The sequence below is a fragment of the Pezoporus occidentalis genome, unplaced genomic scaffold (genome assembly GCF_034315485.1).
Source record: "Pezoporus occidentalis ecotype Australia unplaced genomic scaffold, CSIRO_AGI_Poc_V1 ctg11, whole genome shotgun sequence".
NCBI lineage: Eukaryota > Metazoa > Chordata > Aves > Psittaciformes > Psittacidae > Pezoporus > Pezoporus occidentalis.
The window spans coordinates 1,234,009-1,257,636 of NW_026912886.1; the positions used below are offsets into that span (position 1 = coordinate 1,234,009).

General features: G+C 39.9%; 1 protein-coding gene across 2 annotated transcripts in view; it reads left to right on the plus strand.

The window, feature by feature from the left end:
- Positions 1-23,628, plus strand: part of RORA (RAR related orphan receptor A) — a 348,414-nt gene that overhangs the window by 137,808 nt on the left and 186,978 nt on the right. The window lies entirely within an intron of this gene.

Consider the following 23,628-nt stretch of genomic DNA (forward strand, 5'->3'; position numbering starts at 1 on the left):
GGATTTTTCTTTTTTTTTATCTCTAGAACTCCTTGCTCAGGATCCTACATCATGTTCTCATACGCTAACAGGGAGTGTATTTGCCATGCAGAAATACTGCTTGGACTGAGGTGAAAACAGAGTAGCACTGAATTATCAGGGGTATATAAGCATCTGATGCCCTTGCTGTGTCACTGGAAAGCAATTTTCCCCCAGAAACTGTCTGCTAAGTGATTTTGAAATTGTGTTAGGTAAGAACCATGAGCTACATGCAGACATCTAAGATTTAATTGCTTTAAAAAGTAGCTCTCATGTGGAGCAACTGCTGAAGTATCAGTCTTGTAGGAAACTGGTTGTAAATGATGTGCGGGAGTGGAGACTCAGACCAGGACAACCTTTAGAACAAAGCAAAGCAAATGCTTGCCTGGCTCTGTGTCAATGGGAGGCCACTGTGACCCTGCAGCAGTTGATTTGCTTAGCATGTTACTGCTGTTATGCTAATTAGGTGTTTCTTGAACCAAGAGACTGTCAGTTCCGAGTTCCAAAACCTCTTTTTCTTAAAATAAAATGAGGCAGATGAAAGTTTCTTGGAAGTGCACCATTCCAGGCTGCTTCAGTCTTTCTCTGCACTTGGTTTTTACAGCCACTACAAAGCTCAGTTCTTTTTTGATAATGAAAAATGCTGCGTTATCATTAATTCATCCTTAGAAGCACAAAGTAAACAGAACTGTGTTAAGTAATAAGGCTTTAAATGCTTAAATGCTTAAAAGAAATTGACAGTTCTGATGAGGAAGGGCCTCTGCTTGCAAGCTTGCAAGGAACTCTTCACAGAGGTGGATAAATGGGGGAATGGTGGAGGCACTGACTTTTCAGACCTGTAGGGTAATAGGTTAGGTGGATGAAGTCCTAAACTGATTCCTGGTGTCAGCATGACTTTCAGGATTGGGAGAATCAACTGTGATTTGTTGTAAAAGCAGAAGTCTGTCTATTCAGAGAGTAGGATGATACTTATGTATGTAACAGACTTGGGTAACAGTTGTGAATAGTCAGCATTCTGTGCGCATAGAAACTGTAATCTCCAACTCATTTTTCAGTTCTAACAGGTAGGGAAGTAAATTATTCAGAGAAATTGCTAGAATCACTGTGATCCATCCTTAGCAGTTCAGTTTGCAGAGACCAAATTATTAGTTCTCTGCTCAGAAATAATCTCAAGAAATATAATGACTGTCAAGCTTGTCTTAAATAGCTTCTTTCCTTGGCAAAACAGTATTTGGTATGTTCAGAGACCAGGGAGTAAAATGCATTAGCCATGGTATTTGTTTCCAGCAAATGTTTCTCATATATCAGGGTCATTTTGGATTTGGGCGTTTGTTTTGTTGTTGTTTTTTTTTGTTGTTGTTGTTGTTATGCTCTTGAGCTTTCTGCTTTTCCTTCTGTGTCACACTTTGGAAGGCACACATCAGTTCAACGTGAACGTTTGGAGAGGGGCTCTGTATGATGGAATGACTTTCAAGCCGCTATCAGTCCCAGTGTTGGAAGAAGTGGGCCAGTTTGCATTCAGAATGTCAAACTGCAGTTCTAACAGTGATAAATCCTCATGATTGGTTCAGACTGTTACAGGCAGCATGCCCTTTTGCAGGCATCAAATCCAGGTGCAGGCTGAACTTGCCCTCATTTTTGCATGCTGGAAATTTCCAGTTGGGACCCATGAGTCTCTTTGAGGCCTGCAAATGTTGCATTTTGTATTTGTCAAGGAAGATAGTAATCTACAGTTATGCTTTGATGTGTAGTGCTGTAGCAGTGTAAATCTGGACCAGTGTTATTAGTTTAGCTTTTTACCTCAGCCTCTATCTGCTTTCTGAATCTTACTGTTTTAGAGAATGTCTTCTCCAGTGAACTGTTTTACAGTGCTGCCTCATGAACCCAACATGGGTTTTAGAGCCCTAGAATCCCAGACTGGTTTGGGTTGCAAGGGACCTTAAAGCTCATCCAGTCCCAACCCCTGCCACGGGCTGGGACACCTTCCACTAGAGCAGCTTGCTCGAAGCCCCATCCAACCTGGCCTTGAACACTGCCAGGGATGGGGCAACCACAGCTTCTCTGGGCACCCTGTGCCAGTGCCTCAGCACCCTCATAGTGAAGAATTTCTTCCTAATGTCTAATCTCAATCTCCCCTCTGCCAGTTTAAAACCATTCCCCCCTTGTCCTGATCAGAAGGCAGTTATAAGGTGTCCACAAAGCATTGTCTTCTCCAGGCTGAACAAGTCCAGCTCTGTCAGCCTGTCTCCAGACCACAGTTGCTCCAGCCCTCAGAGCACCTTCATGGTGTCCTCTAGACTCACTCCAATAGCTCCATGACCCTCTTGTGTTGGGGCACCAGCACTGGAGCTGGTGAATCTTAATTTACCTAAGGGACTTGGCCATAAGAAAAAATTCCTTCCATAAAATGCACTAGCAGCCATCAGTTGCCCCACCTATTGGAGGCAAGTGAGAGGTGAAAATGAAGCCAAGTAAGATTTCAGCAGTAGTAATTACATAGGTGCTTGTTTAACCATGCAGCAAATAATGAAGTCAGGGACTGGAGTGTCACATCAACTGCATTACCTCATTTTCTTCTCTTGCAGACACAGGGAGGTTAAAAATAATGAGCCTGTCTGCCTCTCCCCATACCCCTGAGCACATTGAATCACAAGCACCTTCTTTCTAAAACAAATTTATTTCTTGCTGCCTCCTTCCCAACAAAGACTTGCCTTTGATGAATACCAGACTTCCAGCATATTTGTCAAAGCGGTGCACCTGTGAGGGTTCCAGGGCAAGATAAATTTTGGCAGGCCGAAGGAGTAGAGGGAGGTACCAGGCAAGGAATAAATCTTTGTGTGTTACGACAGGCTGCGAATGAGCGTTCTCCTCCCAAGAATCGCCTCTCTGACAAGTTATGATAAATTACACTCTTTGTTGACACCTTCATCGTGTTATTTATGGCTCGTTAATTGAACCGAAAAGGAGACTTGTAGCGCAGCAGGGGTATTGTACGATACTTTTCCAGTAGGCTGGAACTGAAATCAGAGAACAAAAAGGGGGGAGAAAAAGGTAAAGTAATATATGCACGTGCATACTCTTCAATGAAAACACCTAGCTGCTCTGAGATACTGGTGCAGAACTGTAGCAAGTGCACTCAGTCTTATCAGAAGCATTCCTTTCTGTCCTCCTGCATGTCCCAGTAGGAGTGTGTTTGTCTTTTGCTTTTATCTTTAATTCTTATATCTGTGCTACTCTGTGCATTGCTGAAGCATGGGATTATCAGCTGTATATGAAGGCAAGCATCCAGCCTGTCTTTCTGGACTTGACCATCCCTCACTTGCCTAACAGCAGTCTTCCCTGATCTTTCCTAGCACTCTGCTGCTCAGAGTGAGATTCTGACATGAGAGTGGGCATAAAAGAAGGATGCTGATGTGACACTGAAGAAGTGTAACATTTCTGTGCCAACACAAAATGCTATTTTTGGGGGCAATGTATGCCTGATTCAGAGATGTACTCATCTGGGGAACCTTTGGGGATCTCAGTGCTCTGCCACTGGTAAAGGCTAGGTCTTCTGACCAAACATCCTACTGTGGTGGTATGGGTGGGCATTTTCTCTGAGAAGTAGTAGCGTAAACAGGAAGGGGAGAGGTACAGGATCTGAGCGGGTGGCTGTCTACACTTGTTATGCAAGAGGTGTCCACAGAAAACACAGTTGAAAGGCATTGTGGGGGGTGGTAAAAGAAAGAACAAAATCTTCAGTAGATAATGCCTGACCACCCTTTCGGTGAAGAATTTGTTCCTAATATCCAGTCTAAACCTCCCCTGTCACAGCTTGAGGCCGTTTCCTCTCGTCCCATCCCTTGTTCCTTGGGAGCAGAGCCCAGCCCCTCCTGGCTCCATCCTCCTGTCAGGCAGTTGCAGGCAGCGATCAGGTCCCCCCTGAGCCTTCTCTTCTCCAGACTGAATCCCCCAGGTCCCTCAGCTGTTCCTGTGCTCCAGGCCCTGCACCACCTCCGTTGCCCTTCTCTGATCCCGCTGCAGCCCCTCAATGTCTCTCTTGTAGTGAGGGGCCCCGAACTGAACACAGGATTCGAGGTGCAGCCTCACCAGTGCCCAGCACAGGGGGATGATCACTGCCTGCCCTGCTGCCACACTGGTGCTGACACAGGCCAGGGTGCTGTTGGCTTCTTGGCTGCTGCGTGCACACTGCTTTTGTTTCCCTCACTCCTGTTTCTGCCTTGCTGGGAACAGAGCTAACGCCGCGCGGCAGCCCCGTGGCACGGAGGCAGCGGGAATGCCCCGTGGCGGGACCCTTCCCTGCACGCGCGGACCGGCTGGACCAGCGCTGGGCTCCCCCCGTGCGACACCGCGGAGCCGGGGCCCTCATGGCGGGCCGCGCGGGGCTGCCGCTGCGCGAGCCGGGCTTCCCGCCACTGCGAGCGGCCTCTCGCGTGCTGAGGGGGAGCCCTGAAGGCGTGAGGGGGGCGGCCCGCTCCGCCCTGCCCCGCTCCGCTGCCGGGCCGCCGGCGGGGATTGCCTCCTGCCCGCTCCTCGTCTGCGTGTGGGGCCGCTTCGGCTTCCCTGCCACCGGCGGAAACAGTGCTGGTGCGGTGCGTTTGTGTGAGGGGTTAATTCCTGTCTGCAGGTCTGCCTGGCAATGCGTGCTGCTGCTGCTTCATTCCCTTGTAGGTTTTAAATTACTCTTTGTTTGTGGGGAAAAAATATAATTGTGGTTGTAATAGTAACAAATACGAACTTCGGGGGCGTGGGGGTGTTGTTTTGATCTAGAGAATAGGAACATAAAGAGGAGGAGAGAGCTGGACCCAAAATGTAACAACATCCTTTACTCTGTTTCGGGTGGCCATCCAGCCCCGTGGTAAAAGGCAGCAATCTCCATCGGTTACTTTTCTGTGCCTAATTCCCAATAGGAATTCAATAGCCAGCAGAGCTCCTGAGGCAAGAGGGTTTTGGTTTGTCAGTTGATTGGATTCTAGGATCCTTCCCCTACCCTGGTCCCCAAACCACTCCCCAGCAAGGGAAAACCCTGAGGTAAAACCTGATCATACCACTATGTGTGGGTTTCCTACCTTCTAGAGCAGTAGTTCCATGCTGGATAGCTTTGAGGTGTAACTGTTGACCAGTGTTCTTATGTTGTGTTATGAACTGAAATGTAATCTGGTAAACTGGCTGCTCAAGGATCTGTCTGGTACTGGAAAACATCCTGCCACCTTCATGCTCACTGCCATTCTTCTATCTCAAATGTGAGTGTTGTATGTAGCCCTTTTTCTGTGCTTCACACTCTAGGCTGTATTGTCAAAATATTGGTAGCTACTTTTGGATCCAGGAAATGGATTCTCACAGGTTGAGTGTGAGCAAGGAGAGGGAAAAGTCTGAGAGAAATAAAGCAAGTAGGCAAAAAAAGCTTGCTGTGGAAAACTTTCAACCATTGGTTTGAAACCAGCTGTAACTAGCACCCAGTTGTACTGAACTAGGGCAGAACCACCTCCAGTACAGCATCCTGTTCCCCTGTATCCATCCTTTGACTGGGAGCTTGGTGCTTAGCAAGCTTTGTTTTGTCATTTTGTAATTGCGTCCTTCCTGTAGCATTTTCTTCCCAGGCAGCTGGCTTTCTTTTTCAGTTACAGGGATAGGTGATTTAAGGGGTTTTTGTAGTACCAAAAAATAGAGCATTACAATATTTTTCAAATATTGTATACTGACAGATAATCTTTCCCACTTCTTGTTTTTTTTTAATTAAAGACTATTTGTAAAAATGTGGGCCACATCGCTCCTTCAGTCTTCTCTGGCTGTCAGTTTCCCAGGATTTTAACTAAGTAGGCGTAAGAAATTTAGGCTCTTTGGCTGCAGCCATTGGTATACATTTGCAGTGTGTCATGGTGAGTATGGTAGAATATCTGTACGTGATGAGGAGCTGTAGTGAAATAATTCTAGTTTGATACTGTATTCAAGTTTTATTCTTTATTGTTGATGGGACTGGAAGTTCACACATGTGAACTTGTCTCTGTCCCCAGTAGGCATAATTTGAAAATATTTCTTTGGCTTTTTTTGTCATGATTTTTCTTGTTCAATCTTTCACTTTCTTGAGATAGGTAATAAACTTCCCTTTTTTATTTTTATTGGTCATGTTATTGGGACATTTGAATTGATACTCGGCATATTTGCATGTGCTCATTGCTTCATTTCCAGATGTTGATACAAAGGCTTAACCATCACAGCATGCGAAGACAGCACCATCTCTTGGGCTTCAAATACTGTAACCATGTGAGTAGGCTTCCCTGAATTAATTCTCTCAAATGAGACCGTGAACTGAAGATAACTCAGGAAACAGTTTACAGAATTTATGTAGCCTGACAGGCTTTTAATTCCTAGACCACTTATAAATAAATGAGGCAGATACAGCCAGTGACATGTTCACGATCTCAGCTATTGAAGCTGCTTTTTTCCACAGGCTTATGCAGCTACAGCTGTGTTCTTGAGTCTGTGACACTAGTAGAAACTAAGTACTGTGTAGTAATGAATATACCAGAAAGAAGGGAGTAGCACTGGTGTCTGTCCTCAAATTGAATAATAGGTTTAAAATACAAATTTACGTATTTTCTTTATCCACCAAAATTCCTCAGTGGAGGGTAACATTTGAAGAGTTGTGTCATCCTTGATAGCAGATAGGAGTGGGCAGGATCAGCAGCTGTAATCAGCTTATGGGAGGTAAGTGCCACCCACACCAAAAAATGTTGGCTTCCGTCTCTGGCTTTCTGCACTTTTGTTTCTTGTCAATTGCAAGGCTAAAGGAGGAGGGCAAAACAACCTCCAAGTCAGTCTTACATAATGCTTTGTTTTGCAAGGCTTCTACTAATCATGTCAATACCAAGCCTTTAGATTTTGGTAATTACATTGGAAATGCCCAGTTTGTACATAGTAATTCCAACTATAATTACCATGAAATTATATAACTACAAATTACCCTGTCATGTGGATGGCCTAAATAAGCATGTACAGTACCTGCTCTGTGATAACAAATTAGAATTACATGGTTGGTTAACTAGCAGTAATATGAGATTTTTGAAGTGGCCAACCAAGCTGGCTAGCAATGTGGGGAGAAAGTAGAGGGGGAGAGGGGAAGGGCGGGTCCTGATGCTTGGTTATTTCCAAATAATAGAATATTTCTTTCCTGATACTTCTTTATAGGGAAATAAAAAAATTCTGACTTGGGGCTTGTTTTTAATGGACATTTGTATTGTATTGAATCATCTGCTTGGTCACTGCCAGCTGCTCTGTGTGTGTTCGCCTGGGCGCCTGCTATTGCTTGTGGGACACTGCATGTTTGATTCAGTTTTTATTTAGTGATTTTTAACTGAATGTGTTAGAAAACAATTCCTTTGCCTTTTATTTTTATCAAAGGGCATTTTATCTATGTACAAGAAAAAAAGGGTTGATAGAGAGAAGAGATGGAGAGATTATACACAGGTACAACGTTTTCCTTGTGTTAGTTCTTGAGGAAGGGAAAAATCATGTCTGAGAGTCATATGCATCACAAAACAGGCAGTTGACTGTGTCAGTGTCCCCCTTCAAAACATCCATACTGTAATTCTTTCTCACAGACAAAAGAGAAATAATATTGATCTTTCTTATTTGCACCGACTCCTTCCCCGTGGCACAAGGGAAGAAAGGCATGCCTAAAAACCAAAATGGGTAATACCGAGTCATTTGAAAGCCTTCGTCGTAGAACTGCAGCACCACAAAAGACAGCCTATGAAAGTGGACTCATGCTTCATATATGGAGGAAGGCTAGTCTTACTAATGGTCTTCCTTTCTGATGGGAGCAGAGGTGCAACCTCCGCAAACACGAAATTGGCGATACATAGTTCCTGCTTCAGGAGTGGTGCTGTACCTTTTGTAGTCACACAGAAACAACCATACCATTTCAGATGGCTTTTACATCTCAGTAGACGAGGTCTGCAGAGAAGTGAGAGAGCAAACCCTCCAGATTAGCTGGACACTCTCTAATGGAGGAAATGGGATGAGAAATCCGGATCCTCGGTTTCGTTTTTGCGACAGGCCGATGGCAGTGTCACTAACGCCCACGGGGTGGCAGCACGCAGGAGTTGAGTTCCTTGCCAGGCCGTTGGTCTGGAGCTGCGTCTGCCATGGAAAACAATGAATCGCTGCAGTCAGAACGTGTTGAATATAGATTTTATTGTCCGGTCCTGGTTTTGAAACCGGTGTGTTTAATACGCTTGTTTCATTTGTATTACATTGTTTTTAATCACGGAGAGTACAGTAATCTGACCACGGAAAGACTGTCACTCAGGACCTAAAGCTTTTGTGTAGAAGCTTAGAACATCCTCCTCTTCTAGTGGTAATTAGATCATCATGCTAAGGTCCTGGCGTCCATTATTTTCATCTGCAAGAGTCACCACAGAGCAGTGCATATCTGAGAATGAAATGTTTATCACATTTCACCTGCAAAAGCTGAGCTTTCTCCAACTGACTTTGAATTAATTTTCATGACTTGATTTGTGGTTTCTTTGGTGTACCCCTAAATAAATTAGGTTGTCACCTACATGAGAGGGAAAATTCTCAACGAGGTTTCCAACCTCAGCTCTTTGTTCTTATCTGAGTTTTTCTTCTGTATTTCTTACTGAGTCTCTTGCTTATCTAGTGTCCTCTCTTCTGAGCAATATATGTTTGTAGAAGCAAGTAGTTTGCTTTGTTTACATGCAATTGCAACTCTAATGCATGGCTTCAATTTATTTCTGACAGCCTTGTTAGTCAGTAGCAGTGACAGACAAAAAACTAGTAGTAACAAGGTTAACCAGTATCCCCACAGATTAGAAGTGTGCCCTAGACTGATCTTTGGTTGTCTTTGCTGTCCAAATTGATAGTTTGATAGACATTCCTTTGAGTTGGTATTTCAGTTGCTTATGGACTGGTCTTTTTCAGACAGACCTGAACTGTGCTGTGTGCAAACATATATCTGTTACAAAAAGGAAAACAGGAATTGTAAGCGTGGAAATCATTCAGTTATCTTTTTCTTGTTTGTTGTCAATCTTCTGTTTTTCTTACAGCTAGGTCCACTATGTTGGGTTTTTTTCTGTCATTGATTTAAATACTGTGCTAACCAGTAGGAAGTCTCCAGAGACTCATGCTGGGAGTATGTTTTAAGCAAACATCCTTTAGGGTGTGAATAAACATGATGATCAGGTATATTCCACATTGCATAGGGACTCTGGCTAGCATGCAGTGTTTATGAGCATAAATAATTATAATGAAAAGTTTTCCATTCTCAAATTGTCCTTTTTCTCTTTGTGTCATCTCTGAAGAATCCATCTTTCAGAAGGTGCTGACTGGGAACTTACTGGCAGAGCAGTTTCTCATGACTGTTTGGTAATAGGAACATCTCAGAAAGCGTCAGTGAGAGTTTGTGGTAATTTTGGTTGCAGCTAATACAGATAATTCTACAACGAGCCGTTTTGTTTAGTTGGCAAGGTGTTTAAACTCTCAGTAAGGTCAATGATTGAATTTAGGTAGTTTCAACTTTAAAAAACCCTGCGTAATTACTCAGATTAGTTAAGATATCAGAAAAATGTTTTCAGACAGGTCAGTCTGTTGCAGAGTGCTTGTTTGATTACCTGAGCTACACTCAAAGCTGTTAAGAGATGGGGTGAAAAGGTAATTGGTTAATGGGGTTTTAATCTGGAAGAGGGTGGGATTGTTTTCATCACTTACTAGTTTTGATTTTTTTGTACAAAAATAACTGTTAATTTAGGTATCTGCTGATGTGATGTGTTTATGTAAAAAACATATGTAAAAGTGAGAAATTTTCTTCTACAAAATCAGTTTTGTTCCTCTTACCAGGGGAAGATTTCTGTGCAAACATATCTTTGTTCACTGAATATGTTTTTAGGACACATGCTTTTAGTCACGTTTGCTCAAATTGAAGGACTTTGCTATTCATGCTTTTGAAATCAAGAGAATTCCTTCTGAGGGAACCAGGTTACTTGTTTAAGGCTGCGATAATTTGTGTGATTGTCATCTGAAGAAGTTGATTGAACTCAATTGGGCTTCATATTATTCTTTCAAACTGGTAGCACAGTTTCCCCTCCACAAAGTTCACGTTTCAGTATCTGGGATATGCTACATTTACTTGCGATCCCAAAACTTTACTCATGCAAATTTAATAGAAAGCTGCTTACATCATGGAACTGTGTAAATACCTGTCCAAAACACCTGTGGCTTAGTCCCGGTGTAATCCAGGGACATAAAATGTGTTTGCCACTGATATAGTACTTTCCCATTTGGGTTGTATTCAGTGTCGTCTAGTAGTTCTTTCCATAACTTTAGTGCATCAGCAGTCCCATTAACACAAATAATTTTGTTCTTATTTAAAATAGTTTCTTATTTTTGAGCATAAATATCACCAAAGCTAGAAAGTTACCTGGTCCATTTGAAATTTAATAAACTGAGATAATAAAATCATGAATTAGGTATGAATGGGGAGCCTAGTAAATGAGAACAGAATTAGAAACAATGATACTTCAGAACACTTCAGTTGGTGTCTATTGGGACTGATTCTGTCCAGCCTTCTGTGGAATGGGATGGTTTGTCTGATAGAAATATTATGCTCCTTGACAATTTTACACTGTACACTGTGCCAAAAACGTTAATCTCTCGTGTTCCTGCTGGATAAGTATAAACAGCAAGCAGCTGGCATTTTGTATTCACTTTGCAAACTGGTATAGAGTCTGAGGGTTACTACCTGACAGAACTCTTGTAAAAAGCTTGTAAAATAGCAAAATGCATGTAACTGTCACAGGAAGAATAACCAGTTTCTGGCAACGCTTACATTGTTTCTACAGTACTGATACTTTTCATGCTCCTGATTTGTTGCTCTTTTACACAGAGAGTGATAACGCTGTATTTGTTCTTCTAAGAGTTGAATTTTTCTGGTTGTCTCTGTGACTGTCAGTTTGATATTCTGCTATGTTTTTAAAAGCAGCTGAAAGAGTTAAGAATGTCTGTATGTCCAAATATCCATAATTTGCTATTCCTTTAGCATAGCACATCCATGGTGTGAAGGCTGGCATGACTAGGTTCATAACTTTGATAGATAATAAGTAATGAATGCTTCTCCCAGCTGAGAAGATTTATAAATGCACGTGAGTTTTTGTTCCGTATTTATGTACTGAACCTTTTTGTTTCAGAAGTCACTAATGATTTGGATATAATTGAGGGTTTTATTGAGATTCTTCTCAAAAAAAAAAAAGAGTTGAGGATTCATATAAAACTCACCTGCTGAATTTTTTGAAGTTATTTAGTTTCATATGGTGTGGCTTCACTTTGAATTTGTGCACATTCTTATTTGGGTTCTTTTCTAATTCCTATTACTTCCATATACATGGTTCTTTCTGCTGATCCCTGCTTACAACCAGATCTAACTACAATTACAAGTATCCTAAACTAGTCTGCTGGTTGTGTTACAGTAGAAATGCCACTTTTGTTCTGACAAGTAACTACACCATTTGTCAAAGAGCTTTGTCATGCAGGCACAGTGCCTAAACTAGTGAGACTGAGAATGGTCTCAACTTACTGTAACATTATGAGGTGTACTAGAAGTCATAGCAGGACAAAAGGCTTTGCAGCTTCTGTAGAGAGAGGCACACAGGAACCTGGGGGAGTTTTCTGAGGTGACTGCTGTACCTAATCCAAGGTAGCTCGGTCCTTAGGGATAGATACTAATCATCTGAGTTAAGTCATTAATGAAAGTATGCTTTAGAGAGGCTGGAAACTGAATAGCTGCCTACTGATGAAACCAGGATCATACACATTTAAATCTGACTGTGCTTCACTAACTCACTATGTATCACAAGATGTTTCATTTAAAAACTGGGCCAGTGGATTTTTTTCTCTTTAAAGTCTGTGTTAGGGAAGACATAATTATTAATGCTTCAGAAAATTATTTATCAAATGTTCTGAAATGTATGTTAACTTAGTGATGAATAAAAAAAAATCTGAAGTTTGTGATTTATTCTGCAGACTTAAAATCAGCATATGCCATTACATGAAGGAAAGTTCTCTTGCTGGTTTCATGGCAATTTTTAAGGTAGCTTTAGAATAACCAAGGAATTGTCACTGTCAGTGAATGCTAACGACTCCTTTACATTCAGATAACTCAGCCAACCAGTTGCCTTTAGGGTTGCGTTTTGCCTTAGCTGGTATGCAAGATGAGTGTTGTGGTTTAAGCCCAGCTGGCAACCCAGAACCATGCAGCCACTCACTCACTCCCCCCAACTTCCTCCCCCCGCTCCCGGAGGGATGTGAAGGAGAATCGAAAGAATGTAACTCCCATGGGCTGAGATAAGAGAGTCCAGTAACTAAGGTATAACACAAATCACTGCTGCTACCACCAATAATAATAATGATAAGGGAAATAACAAGGGAAGAGAATACAACCGCTCACCACCCACTGACTGATACCCAGCCCGACCTGAGCAGTGATCTAGCCCTTCCGGGTAACTGCCCCCAGTTTATGTACTGGGCATGACGTGCTGTGGTATGGAATACCTCTGGCTAGTTTGGGTCAGGTGTCCTGTCTCTGCTTCCTCCCAGCTTCCCCTCCTCCCTGGCAGAGCATGAGACTGAGAAAGTCCTTGATTAGAGTAAACATTACTGAGCAACAACTAAAAACATTGGTTTTATCAGCGCTGTTCCCAGGCCAAAAGTCAAAAACAGCACTGCATCAGCTACTGAGAAGGAGAAAAATGACTGCGACTGCTGAACCCAGGACAATGAGGTTTTTAAGTGTATAGTTTTTTTCAAGTATTCTCTTAAGGAACCATGTGCTTCAGAACTCTAACTTCTGAATCTAAAGTTAGGCAGCTGATACAGTGCCTCAATAAAATATTTTATTAGGAGAGATTTTAAAGGGAAAACCCTGAACAGTTAAAACTTGTAACTTCTAACTGGCTAAAATGTCAACACCTTTAACTAGCAGTGTAAGCATTTTAAGCTGTTTTCCCTTAGGGATGCCTGAAGAAAAACACATCTTCATATGGAGTAGCATATAACACTTCATATGTACAATATGAATGGAAGTATCTAGGGAACATGCATTGCTTCTAGTGGGGTCCCCTTGAGGCTTGGCATTCAGCTTTGCAATTAGAACAAAACTATGATGTTGTAGTTGACAGTTTTGCATTCTTGTTGATTACTTTTGAGTCGGGATGGATGCTTAAAACTCGTCAGCTTAGAATTTACTAGTTCATTTCATTGCATCTGTTGGAAAATTCTCAGGAAGTTTAAGGAATACATCTGTAGAATTTAGGCTGCAAAAATAATTATCTTTTACCAGTATATATTGATATTTTTTTCCCCCAAATTCAGTTGATTTATTAATGACTAATAAAAATTTTATAATAATTATACACAAATGGAACAGCTCATGCAAAATCTTTACAATTTCTATTAGAATAAATGCTGAGGCAGTAGTACAAAGACTTGTGTAAAATATGCAGATTAAGGCAGTAACTTGTGCATATTCTTCAGATTTCTGATTTTTCCAGTAGGTGTTCAAACATATGGGTTGGTGGAACAGCCAAGATCCTATAGAGATGACTGTTCCCATTTTAGAGATTCCATAAAAATGTTGCAAATGCTAATGCTTTTTGTAGCTGTATTAGGCTATATGTCAATTTTTGTATGTATAGGCTGTTAGACATAAGGAATAGGTTTACGTGGTGCAACATGTTTCTATTATACCTATGTAATAGTGACACTGACCATTTCGAGACTCTTATTGTGCTGACAGTCTCTTGGCAGGCAGTAGCCAGCTGAGCTTGGTTCCCCAAGATCTCGAGAAGCAAGTTTCTTTTAAGGGAGACCACCTGTGTTTCATATTTATAAAAACTGTTACAAAAACAAAAGCCACAAGGTCTAAGGTTTTGATTTTGATTCTTCCTAGTAACAGATTTTGATATTATATACATTGTTGTATATAATAAAAGAACATCTTTTACATGGTCCCTATGTTACAGAATCACCAACTAATTGCCTGTGCCGATCTTGGTGATCTGTTCATGATCAACCCATAGATTTCTTTTCAATAGCAAAAAGAGGTTACTTTTGTTAAATAAGTTATATTTATAAATTAATTTTATTTCTATATTGAGCTCTACATTTGAAAGGTTCTGTATCACAGTTTGGACTCTCTTGAGCCTTCTGAGATGGTAATGATAAAAGTAGATTACATGAGATGGTTAGGGCAAAAAAGCAGTATAAACTTAACATTCAGATAATGAATTCAGGCAGCTATATCTATTAGACTTGTGTCCTTGCTTGATTTGCTGAATCAGAATGTGATAGCATCTACAAGGTTATGGTTTTTGTAAGTAGCTGAAGATTGGTACAAAACCAAATGGACAACACAAGTAGTTGTATGGCTACTTTATATGGTACTGTACTTTACAAGTCAATGATACAGTGCAACAGTGCACTGGTAGGCTGGCTGCTGCAGTGGATGGACACTTTCCATGCAAAACAGCTTGCACCACTTCAAGATGAGCTTTCCCTTTCTATGTAGGATGCATTGCCAGTTCTGTGACAGAGAAAAGGGCTCCAATTCAGTGAACAGCCACCAGTTGGGTTTGTGTTGTTTCTCCCTTAATGGTCCACTTGTGGCACGGAAACAAAACCATTGTTTGCTTTTAGGTTACACCAACTATTCATTAATAGTTGTGATGGTACATAATTTGCTAACCTAAAGCTTTTATATATTCAGTTCTGGAAAGGAATTGCTGTGATGAAAAGAAAATTGAGTGCTGGAAACTGTTTGGACAGTATTTGAAAAACCTAAATATTGGCAAACAAGGGGGTCCATTCATAAGTTATATATGAAGTGATTTTCTGTCTTGCTATTGATTAGTGCTAAGGGTATGCAATCCAGAGAAGCTTTGTAAATTCCAATCAGAAAAGTGTTTGGGTAAAGCACACTTATTGTTCCAGTCCAGGAGGTGAATGTGATCATGCTGGCACATATCACTGATCCATTTTCTGTGCATGGAGAAAATCCTGTATTGTTGCTAATGCTTATCGGTTGCAGTTATTTACTTCACACTAGCTGAGGATGAGATGGATGCTGCATTCTGTTAGTGATGTAAGCTTAAGTGACAAGTCAAAGTAAAAGACTTGTCCAGATTACTTTAGGACAAGAAACATGATGGCTTCTTATTGACAGCATGTTAAATATTTATTTCTCAAACCATGACTTTGAAAGGCTCTGAAATGTGTCAAGATTCTGATTATTTAAAACCAGTCTTCCGCAGAAATTTCCTATAGAATGAAAGAGCAAATGTTGATTTACATGACAAGCAGATCTAACTTTCAGTCTATTCCTTTAACATAAGGTGGGCTATTATTTGAAAACATGTAGCTGGCTCAAAGCTTGTCAATTGCCTTTAATTCATGCTAGGCAAATGTTCCTAAAGGTACTGTACTAGCCAATAATACCAGTGAAATGAGTACTGAACCAATGTTGTTGCTTTAAGAGTTGCTAAATGCTGTATTTGTTGTGAGAAGTAGAGCTGTATAGAAACAAAAGGGAAGAAACAGAATCTGCACTTCTGAAGAAGGTGTCCCTATTCAGATAACCCTCTGAGAGGAAGAAAAGTATATTTTCTAAGATTTTCTGATACTAAAACCCCTTTACTGCTGTTGAGAAAAATCTCTCTGACAGAGGATTTAGCTTCTGCTAATCCTTAAGGGACTTGTTTTGACAGAGTCTTTGTAGAAGATTTTCTCAGTAACTTCTGATTTGTTATAAAAGAGCAATTACTGATTTGTCCTCAAGCACCTTTTTGATGCATGTTTGTTAATGAAGTTCATGTACGTACAGGAATGAGGAAGAAAAGCCAGTCAGAGTTGTTTATGATGAAAAAGCAGGAATATTTGGATTTTCCTGGATCTCCAGTTCTTTTTCTAGCCCACAGGGTACTCAGTGTGGATTTCATTTTAGTGTGTTATGTGGCCTGCTCAGCAGTTTGTGGAAACAGATCTTGTTTTCTCTTTACAGTAGACTAAGTGTTTTTGTTGCCCTTTCTGAGCATAAAGACATTTGCTGATGTTCAGAATAGTATCCACTATTAAATTTGAATCCATTTTCTAGTAATCTGCACAGGTAACCATAAAGTCCTGATTTTATAGTGGCAATGCTAGTTAAGGGCAATAAACCAGCTTTCTTGAAATGCCTTTCTGTTACTTGTTCCTTTTTTCTGAAGAACTCAAATATCCAAGTATATGTCCCTTTCCAAAATCAAAGGTAGTACAGAAAATCCACAGAGAGCAGCTTAGTTCTGTCAGTTTTCCAGTTCTTATAGGCTCTGCGGTTATACACATGTGCTCCGTTTACAGAATAATCTAGGAAAATAGGGCTGTATTACCAACACTGTCTGGGTTTAGGTGTCATGCTGTTTAGCTAAAAAAACCTTGGATCGCATTCACATGATTTCCCATTGTTCATCTGCCAAGCTGTCTCATTCCTGATCTAGAGGAACTGTCTATGTAGTTGACACTGTAGTTAATTCATCTGCTGGCTTTGCTTCAGAAAACGAGTAACCAGCGTTAATATTGATAATTTTTTTTCCTTTAATCTGAATAAAACCAAAAATTAGAGAGCAGACTGGAGTGATGTGAAACCTGTGTTCCAAGACACATCTGGCCTCTAAACCTGTTCAATTTATTCCAACTATTTGTTTTAAAATATTTCCCTTAATGCTAATGAATGTACTTAGTCTAAATCAACACAACTTGTGCTTGCTGCACAGACTATCCAAGCCATTTCAGTGGCAAGTCATACTACTGTCTGTTAAGCACAGTAATGTGGTGTGTGTATCCTGCCACAACAGTAGAGGCATGCTGAAGAAGCGCATACCTCTATCTAGTTAAGTTCCTCTAAAATTTAAGAAAAAATGCCACGAGTTTGGGGGCAGTTCTGAATGACTGTCATTAAATAACCCAGATCTCTCTCACATCTTGAATTTGTCAGTGACTCAACAGATGATCACTGTAACGAATGCTGTCTTGTTTGAATTTCAGTTCTGGAGAGCAAATAGTTCTGTTTCTTTTGACAAAAAAAATGTGGGTCAAATTTGCAACAAAATATGGTAATTTACTTATAATAAAGGCTTGTTTTAGTGATAAAGACCTCCTAACATAGCTATCTATGGCTAGAAAGCCAAAGAAGGAACTATTCTGCCCTTTGTTACCATTATTTTTATTCTGCTCTGACTTTCTGCTTTTGGGGACGTAGTAGTTTCTGTTACTTAGAGTAATAAACCTAACAAGAGACAGCTTGCAGAGCTCGTTCTGATAAAGTTGTCTAGAAATCTCTTGTGGAAATGATTTTCTGTTAAAATACCAGGTATTTCTCACTTCTGGCAGTTCTGGAAGCATTCTGAAAAAAGCTGTTCCTGAGCTAGTATGGGAAATTACAGTGGTGAAGCTGGAACACAGATATGCAAATACCTACTTTGGAGTAAGAAGTGAAAAAGTAACTATGAAGAAAAAGCAGCATTTTAGTATCTTCAGGAAGGATTCTCTAAATCTTATGGGGATGTTAACAATTTCAAAGGAAAGGAGAGAAATAGCCTCTGTTTTTCTCCTCAGACATACTTGTTTTTAAAATGATGAAAGCTACCTCACACAAAGGCCTATTAAAGTGCCATCAGGACATTAGGATATACAGTAAATCTGTGCTAGCTTTAGCTTGTGATGGGTGCTTTATTCCTTTTACAGTAACCCAGAATTTACCCCAAACACTTCATGTTCAGAGCCCTTGATACTGTATATAGTTCTTTCATTATAAATTTGTAGTACAGCAGTTGTGAAAGTCAGCCTTTCTGATTTCCCCCTCTGGGTACTAATTGCCACCTCTGTGCCATTATTAAAGATTTTTTTTCAACAATGAAAACCAAATCAGAACAGACATTTATTGCTGCATAGAGACATTTCTTGAGTGGTTTAACAGTTGCTTGATAGTCTAGCCACCCACGATGAGCAGCCACAGGTATTTTGCTCCCATGCTGACTTTCATGCTTTGCCAAAGTTTCCAAGAACCTAGCTTTCAGACTTTTCAACTGTATTTTTAAAATCAGTTTTCCTTCTGTGTATGAGACAAAAATTCTTTGTTACTGTGACCAATGCTTAGTGACACTGTGATTGTCTAACTGCAAATTGTTTTCCTGTATAGTTCTGTCCTGAGAATGAAACTTGGCTTTCTGACTCCACGGGTTGGTCTGTATTACCCGTTTGCCCTTCTGAGTGTAAATGAAGTGTTCCTCAGGGACTGAGGGAGATGCTTATAGTTTTGCCTCGTGTTCTGGCTATGAGAGTTGGCTCCCATGGGTTTATAGGTGTCTGCTCCCTCCTTCTTCTCCCAGTGCTCTGGTGCCTGATTGTGGTCAGACGTTTGATCCCAAACTGTAAAGAACTGGATGAGAAAAAGAATTTTTGCTTGGTAATTTCTTGGGCTTTGACCATCTTTCTTTTACCTCAATGCACAAAGTTTATTTTCAGAGTCCTTTTTTCTTAGTGCTTTTGCTTTTGGTTTTTGTGGTGTTTATCAGGCTATTAACAAGTGCAGTTGAGGAGGTGTTCAGTCCTTCTTACACTTGTTATTCCTGAAAGTATGTATCCTGAGAGAGTTGTGATGCAAAGTTAAGTTTGAACTTGCAGGTCTCCCACACTGCAAATAAATGGGTTGTCACCAAGTCACAGGTGCTCAGAGCATGATGGTGAAAAACAGTGTGAGTCTTGAGGATTCTGATGACATTTCTACTACTATAATTGATTGAAAGCAGGCTGTTGGTCAGTTACCTCATGGGTATTCTTCACTAGCAGATACAAGTTTAATAGACTTACTGTCTGTCAAAGTACTGTATCTTACTGTTATTACTACTATATGCTAATTTTAGTTATATGTGAAGCCTAAAATGTACTGATACCTTTTAATTCTTCTCACAGCAGAATATGTCTATACTTCACTATGTATTACCACAGTTTTTTAGTTAGAAGGATCTTTTTTATTCATGGGAAGAAATTAACAAAAATGCTGACTGGTTTGCCTCATCAAGTACTCTTGATTAATTGTATTCGGGCAAAGAATAAAGAAGTTCTATCTCTACTCACAAATTTTAAATGTATCCATCACCGTGATGGTAAGTGCAAGGAATCAGTTCCTCAAAGTTAGAAAGTATAAATATAATTTTATGGAGCCACCTTTAAACACATGCTGTCTTTACAAGGATTGCCTATCAAGTCATAATGATGAACTTTTTTAATGCCTGCTTTCATATAACACTCCCTTCTGTAAAGTCATTGCTAGAGGCTCAGGTATTTTTATTCTTTGGACAGAACTACTGTAAGATACCAGTGTGTCAGGAAAGCGTCTTTTTTATTCATTTAATAAGAAATATTTGTCTGTGTTTTGAGAGGGCCTCAAATATCCAGTCATCGGACATAAAATGGTTAAGTGTTAATGTCTTGTGAATTAAAAGAACAAAAAGAGAAATACGATTTAGCTACCTATTCTGTGCCATTCATAGCTTCTACTGGAAATGGCAAAATCTGTCCTTAATCTCTAATGGAACAGAGAGTTCATTTTGTAGACGTAAGGTTACATGGGACCTAGGAAAAAGCACTGGAGACCAATGGTAATGTTACATTTGTTCAGAGATCACTTCTCAGTTTACAAACGGTTACTTTTCAGTTCATTGAGTCAGTCCATAAACTATTAATTACACAGGACATAGAAGGCCTCACAGCATTGGGCAGAGATTGTATTAGCCCTATTGCGGAAGTACTGGAAAGTTAAGGGGAAAGTCTTCAATGACAGAACACGATCCCTGTGGGTGTCTTGCACAAGATTGTCTTTTTTTACCTAATTCTGCTGAAGAATCATATCTAGGTGAAAAATTGGTGGAGGACTTGTGAAACGTCTTTGTGAGGTATAGCTGATAAATGGTATTGTGCATGGTTTGGGTGGCTGTGCTCTCTTAAAGAAAGTAGTGTTCATAAGGCATTTAATATATCACGTATATCCAGCCTTCAAGTACTATGGACTTTTTGTATTTTGAAGTGAATAATAGCTACAGCTTGCTAGGGCAGCAGTTCAATGCAGGTCATGTATTTAGAGCACATTGCACTTGAGAGCTGAACTCAAAAGCTTAGCAGCAGACTTCCTGAAATCTGCTTGAGTGGCCTTGAACAATACTGAATCAAAACTCAGAGGTCTTAGTCTCAAGAAACTTTTTTACTGTGCAAGAGCTCTATATGCTTCTGAAAATAGAATGAAGCCAAAACCCTCAAGTTACTTATTGAATTGCCAGACGTCCCAACCTGTTCTGTCCCTCCAAGTTGCTGCTCCTGGGAGCATCTTTAGCAGGATACTCAGTATTCCAGCAGCTATGGTGTTGTATCCAATGTTTTCTGGAAAAGTCATTCAAAATATACAGCCATGAAGGAATATTTACTTCTATAGGTAAATCATTTTAAATTCTACTCATGGAACATTAAAGATCTGGAATTGCTCTGCAGTTCTTTATCCATTTGTTTCGTTTTTGAAGTATCAGTTCATGGCAGTGTCCCAGGCTTCTAGCTTTGCTTTGCTTAATGTAATTTGAATTGCAGGAAATGACTGCTTCTACAGAGTTAATTTTACAGGAAATGTCTAGTCTTGTGTTTTTTATTATAGTTTCAGGATTGAAATGAGTGTCTACATGCTTATCATGTCCCTTGCTAATCACATAGTTACTTTGGTCTGATTTTGAAGGTGGCTAAGTACAGTGAGAGAAAAGATTTCAGAGTGCATACTGCTAGTTCTGAGGACAGTGTAAAATGCATAGTGTTTGTTCATGGATCTGTATGACTGCACTTAGCTTTTAGAATGTAAAATTATGCAGCAGGAATAAAGTGTGGTTAGTAAAGCTAACTAAATTAAAAGAGAAGTTAACAGAAATGTGTTCCTGTTCAATGTCCTGGTCATGTAGCTATGCCTGCCTTTTTGTGGTGGTAGCCCTGAAAATTAGGAACAAAACTCAAGAAAACCCGACAAAACCTAATCATATTCAAGCATGCTTTGTCAGTATCATATATTTTATGTACTTTAAATAGTAACAACAAATACATTATCTTGATGATTAATACAGTGTTCTCAGACTTAGTGTTTCATTTTATCATTGCTAAAGGCTGTATCTGAGTAGATTTTATAAGAAAAGGTAATTTCATGGTAGCTCAGGATAAAAATATGTTTCTCCCTGCACAAATAAGAAACACTTTTTTAAAGGATAGAAATAATTTATTTGAAAAAGTTATGAACCAAAACAAAGAAAAAGTTGATGTTCACTGATAAGTTGAAAATAAACCCAATGAGAGGTTTTTACTGTAGTAATTTGTGGAGCATAGTTCAAATCCTGCATTTGGTTGTGTCTAGACAGACTGCCTCAACCCTTCTGAGCCCCGCAGTCCTCTGCCTGAGATAAAATACAGTGTGCAGTCTTGATGGATTTCAAATGTGCTATTCCAAAAGGCTGAATTTCATTAAATAGTGATAAAAGTTGGCCTACTTAAATTAAAGGTGTATTTCCTTTCTTTTCCTTAAGCAAACACCTGAGTTCAAGAGGGTATATGATGAATACAAAATCATTACAAAGCTCAAGTATGACTTCAGCTTTTCTAGTACTTTTGTCATCTTACCTGCTGTAGCTGAGGGAATACTGAATGTTGTACTGGTTGACCCCATAGAAAACTGTTTAATACAGTTACAGAATATAGGTTCGTCATATGGATAGTAACAAGTACAAGTACCTATCTTAGTATTACCTGACTTTGTTAAAATGGGAACATTATAGGCCATTGATAGCAAACATTGAATACTGCCCATTAAGTACAATTTAACTAGGGAGGGTTATTTCATTTGGCAAATTAATCACAGCAGCACAGGCAGCATGCTGTTACACTGTTTGGCATTACTGTGAAGTGGTGTGCTGCTGATGTTGGGCTGGCTGGCTTTTTCACTGCAAGCAGTAAGGAAAAGATGAGCCATCAGAAGTCTTACTCTGTTGTAATGTGAAGTGATTAAATATTGCCTGCTGGTTGTTAGTTTCCTGGCTAAATAAGTATGCTGGGCTCATTTCTTATTTCTCCTTAACTAGCCATACATCCATTTCCACCTTCCTGAAACCTTTTACAGGTCCAGGGACAAATAAATCACTTTCAGTGTATTCCCAGGACAGTCTCAACTGAAAAAAGGGTATCAACATGAAGGACAATTGCAGTGTTGAGCTGTCATCCAGTCCTCACAGGTACCATGAAAAATTACAGCCAATAAAATAACATTTTTCAAAATGTGACACTATTCTTAAATTTATCTTCTGCAGTAAATGGGTTCTAGAGAGAATTTCTATCCAGTTGAGTGCAAACTATTCTTCAGGCGCTCAATAATAGATTGTAGCTGAATTGTATTATTAATTTGTAATAGAGTAAATGTTTTGCTTCAACAGTCACTTTCAGGGGCTCAGACAGTAATTTTCTCTGCTGTTTTATCATCTTAAAGATATTTCTCATAATAATGGAAAATAAAAAAAAATTAAGTTCAGGATTGAGCTAAAGCTGTCCAAAGCCATGAAATCTGCTGTTAAAACAGAAATAGAAGTCTTAATTCAGCCTGTTTATGCTTTAGTGAATGATCAGTGTATGCGAATCTTCCATTGCCTAAATGTTCATTAGAGGACCACAGTACTTAAAAAACTTGGTGTGATTTTTGACTGCCAGCCTAATGTTTAAGAGATAAGTTCATCTTTACCCCAGTTTTCTAGATCTTGAGCATGATATTAACATAGACCTATGAGTTTCTGTGGTGTTGCTTTAAAATGGTTCAAAACAAATGCAAACTAAGTTTGTATCTGCAGTTCCTAGAATCTGAACATGACTGTTATTTGTACGCTATTTATGCGTAATATATCTTTTGCCAGTGTGAAATGAGCCTGTTCTGTGCAGATCTACTGTATAAATGTATTGACAACAACTGGGGAGATTTTGTTGTCCTCCTATACATTGTCAGTCATTAATACCTTTGTCTTTTGGACACAGTTACAATCTTGTGCAAAAAGCTGCTAAAGACGTTTTTTGAACAGGTTTTGGGAAGAAACTGATGGCTGCTGTGATAGTGGTACGGCCCTTCATAGCAAGGGTATTCCACCATTTTTTACTGTGGGCATTATTAACAGAGCCAGTCATTGTAGCTCTGAATATGTTACTTTGCCAGTCTTACTGCTACAAAATGCCCAATTCTTAATATCAGAAATGGGCAGAAATTGGCAGAGAGAAGAAATTCCTGAATCCTACTGTGTAGCTTAAGGTCTTAATGTAATGGAGTAGCTTGCTCTATATCTTGTGTAGTATGTTTGAGTTAAGAGGAAGCACATTGGTGCCACTGGTGTGCTAAGTTCATACGTGAATTGCTGCACTTCAGGTATGACGATTCTAACTACTGAATGCATGTTGATGGTAACCCTTTACAGCTAATCTCTCCTTCGCTGGTGAGAGGCAATAATAACCAAA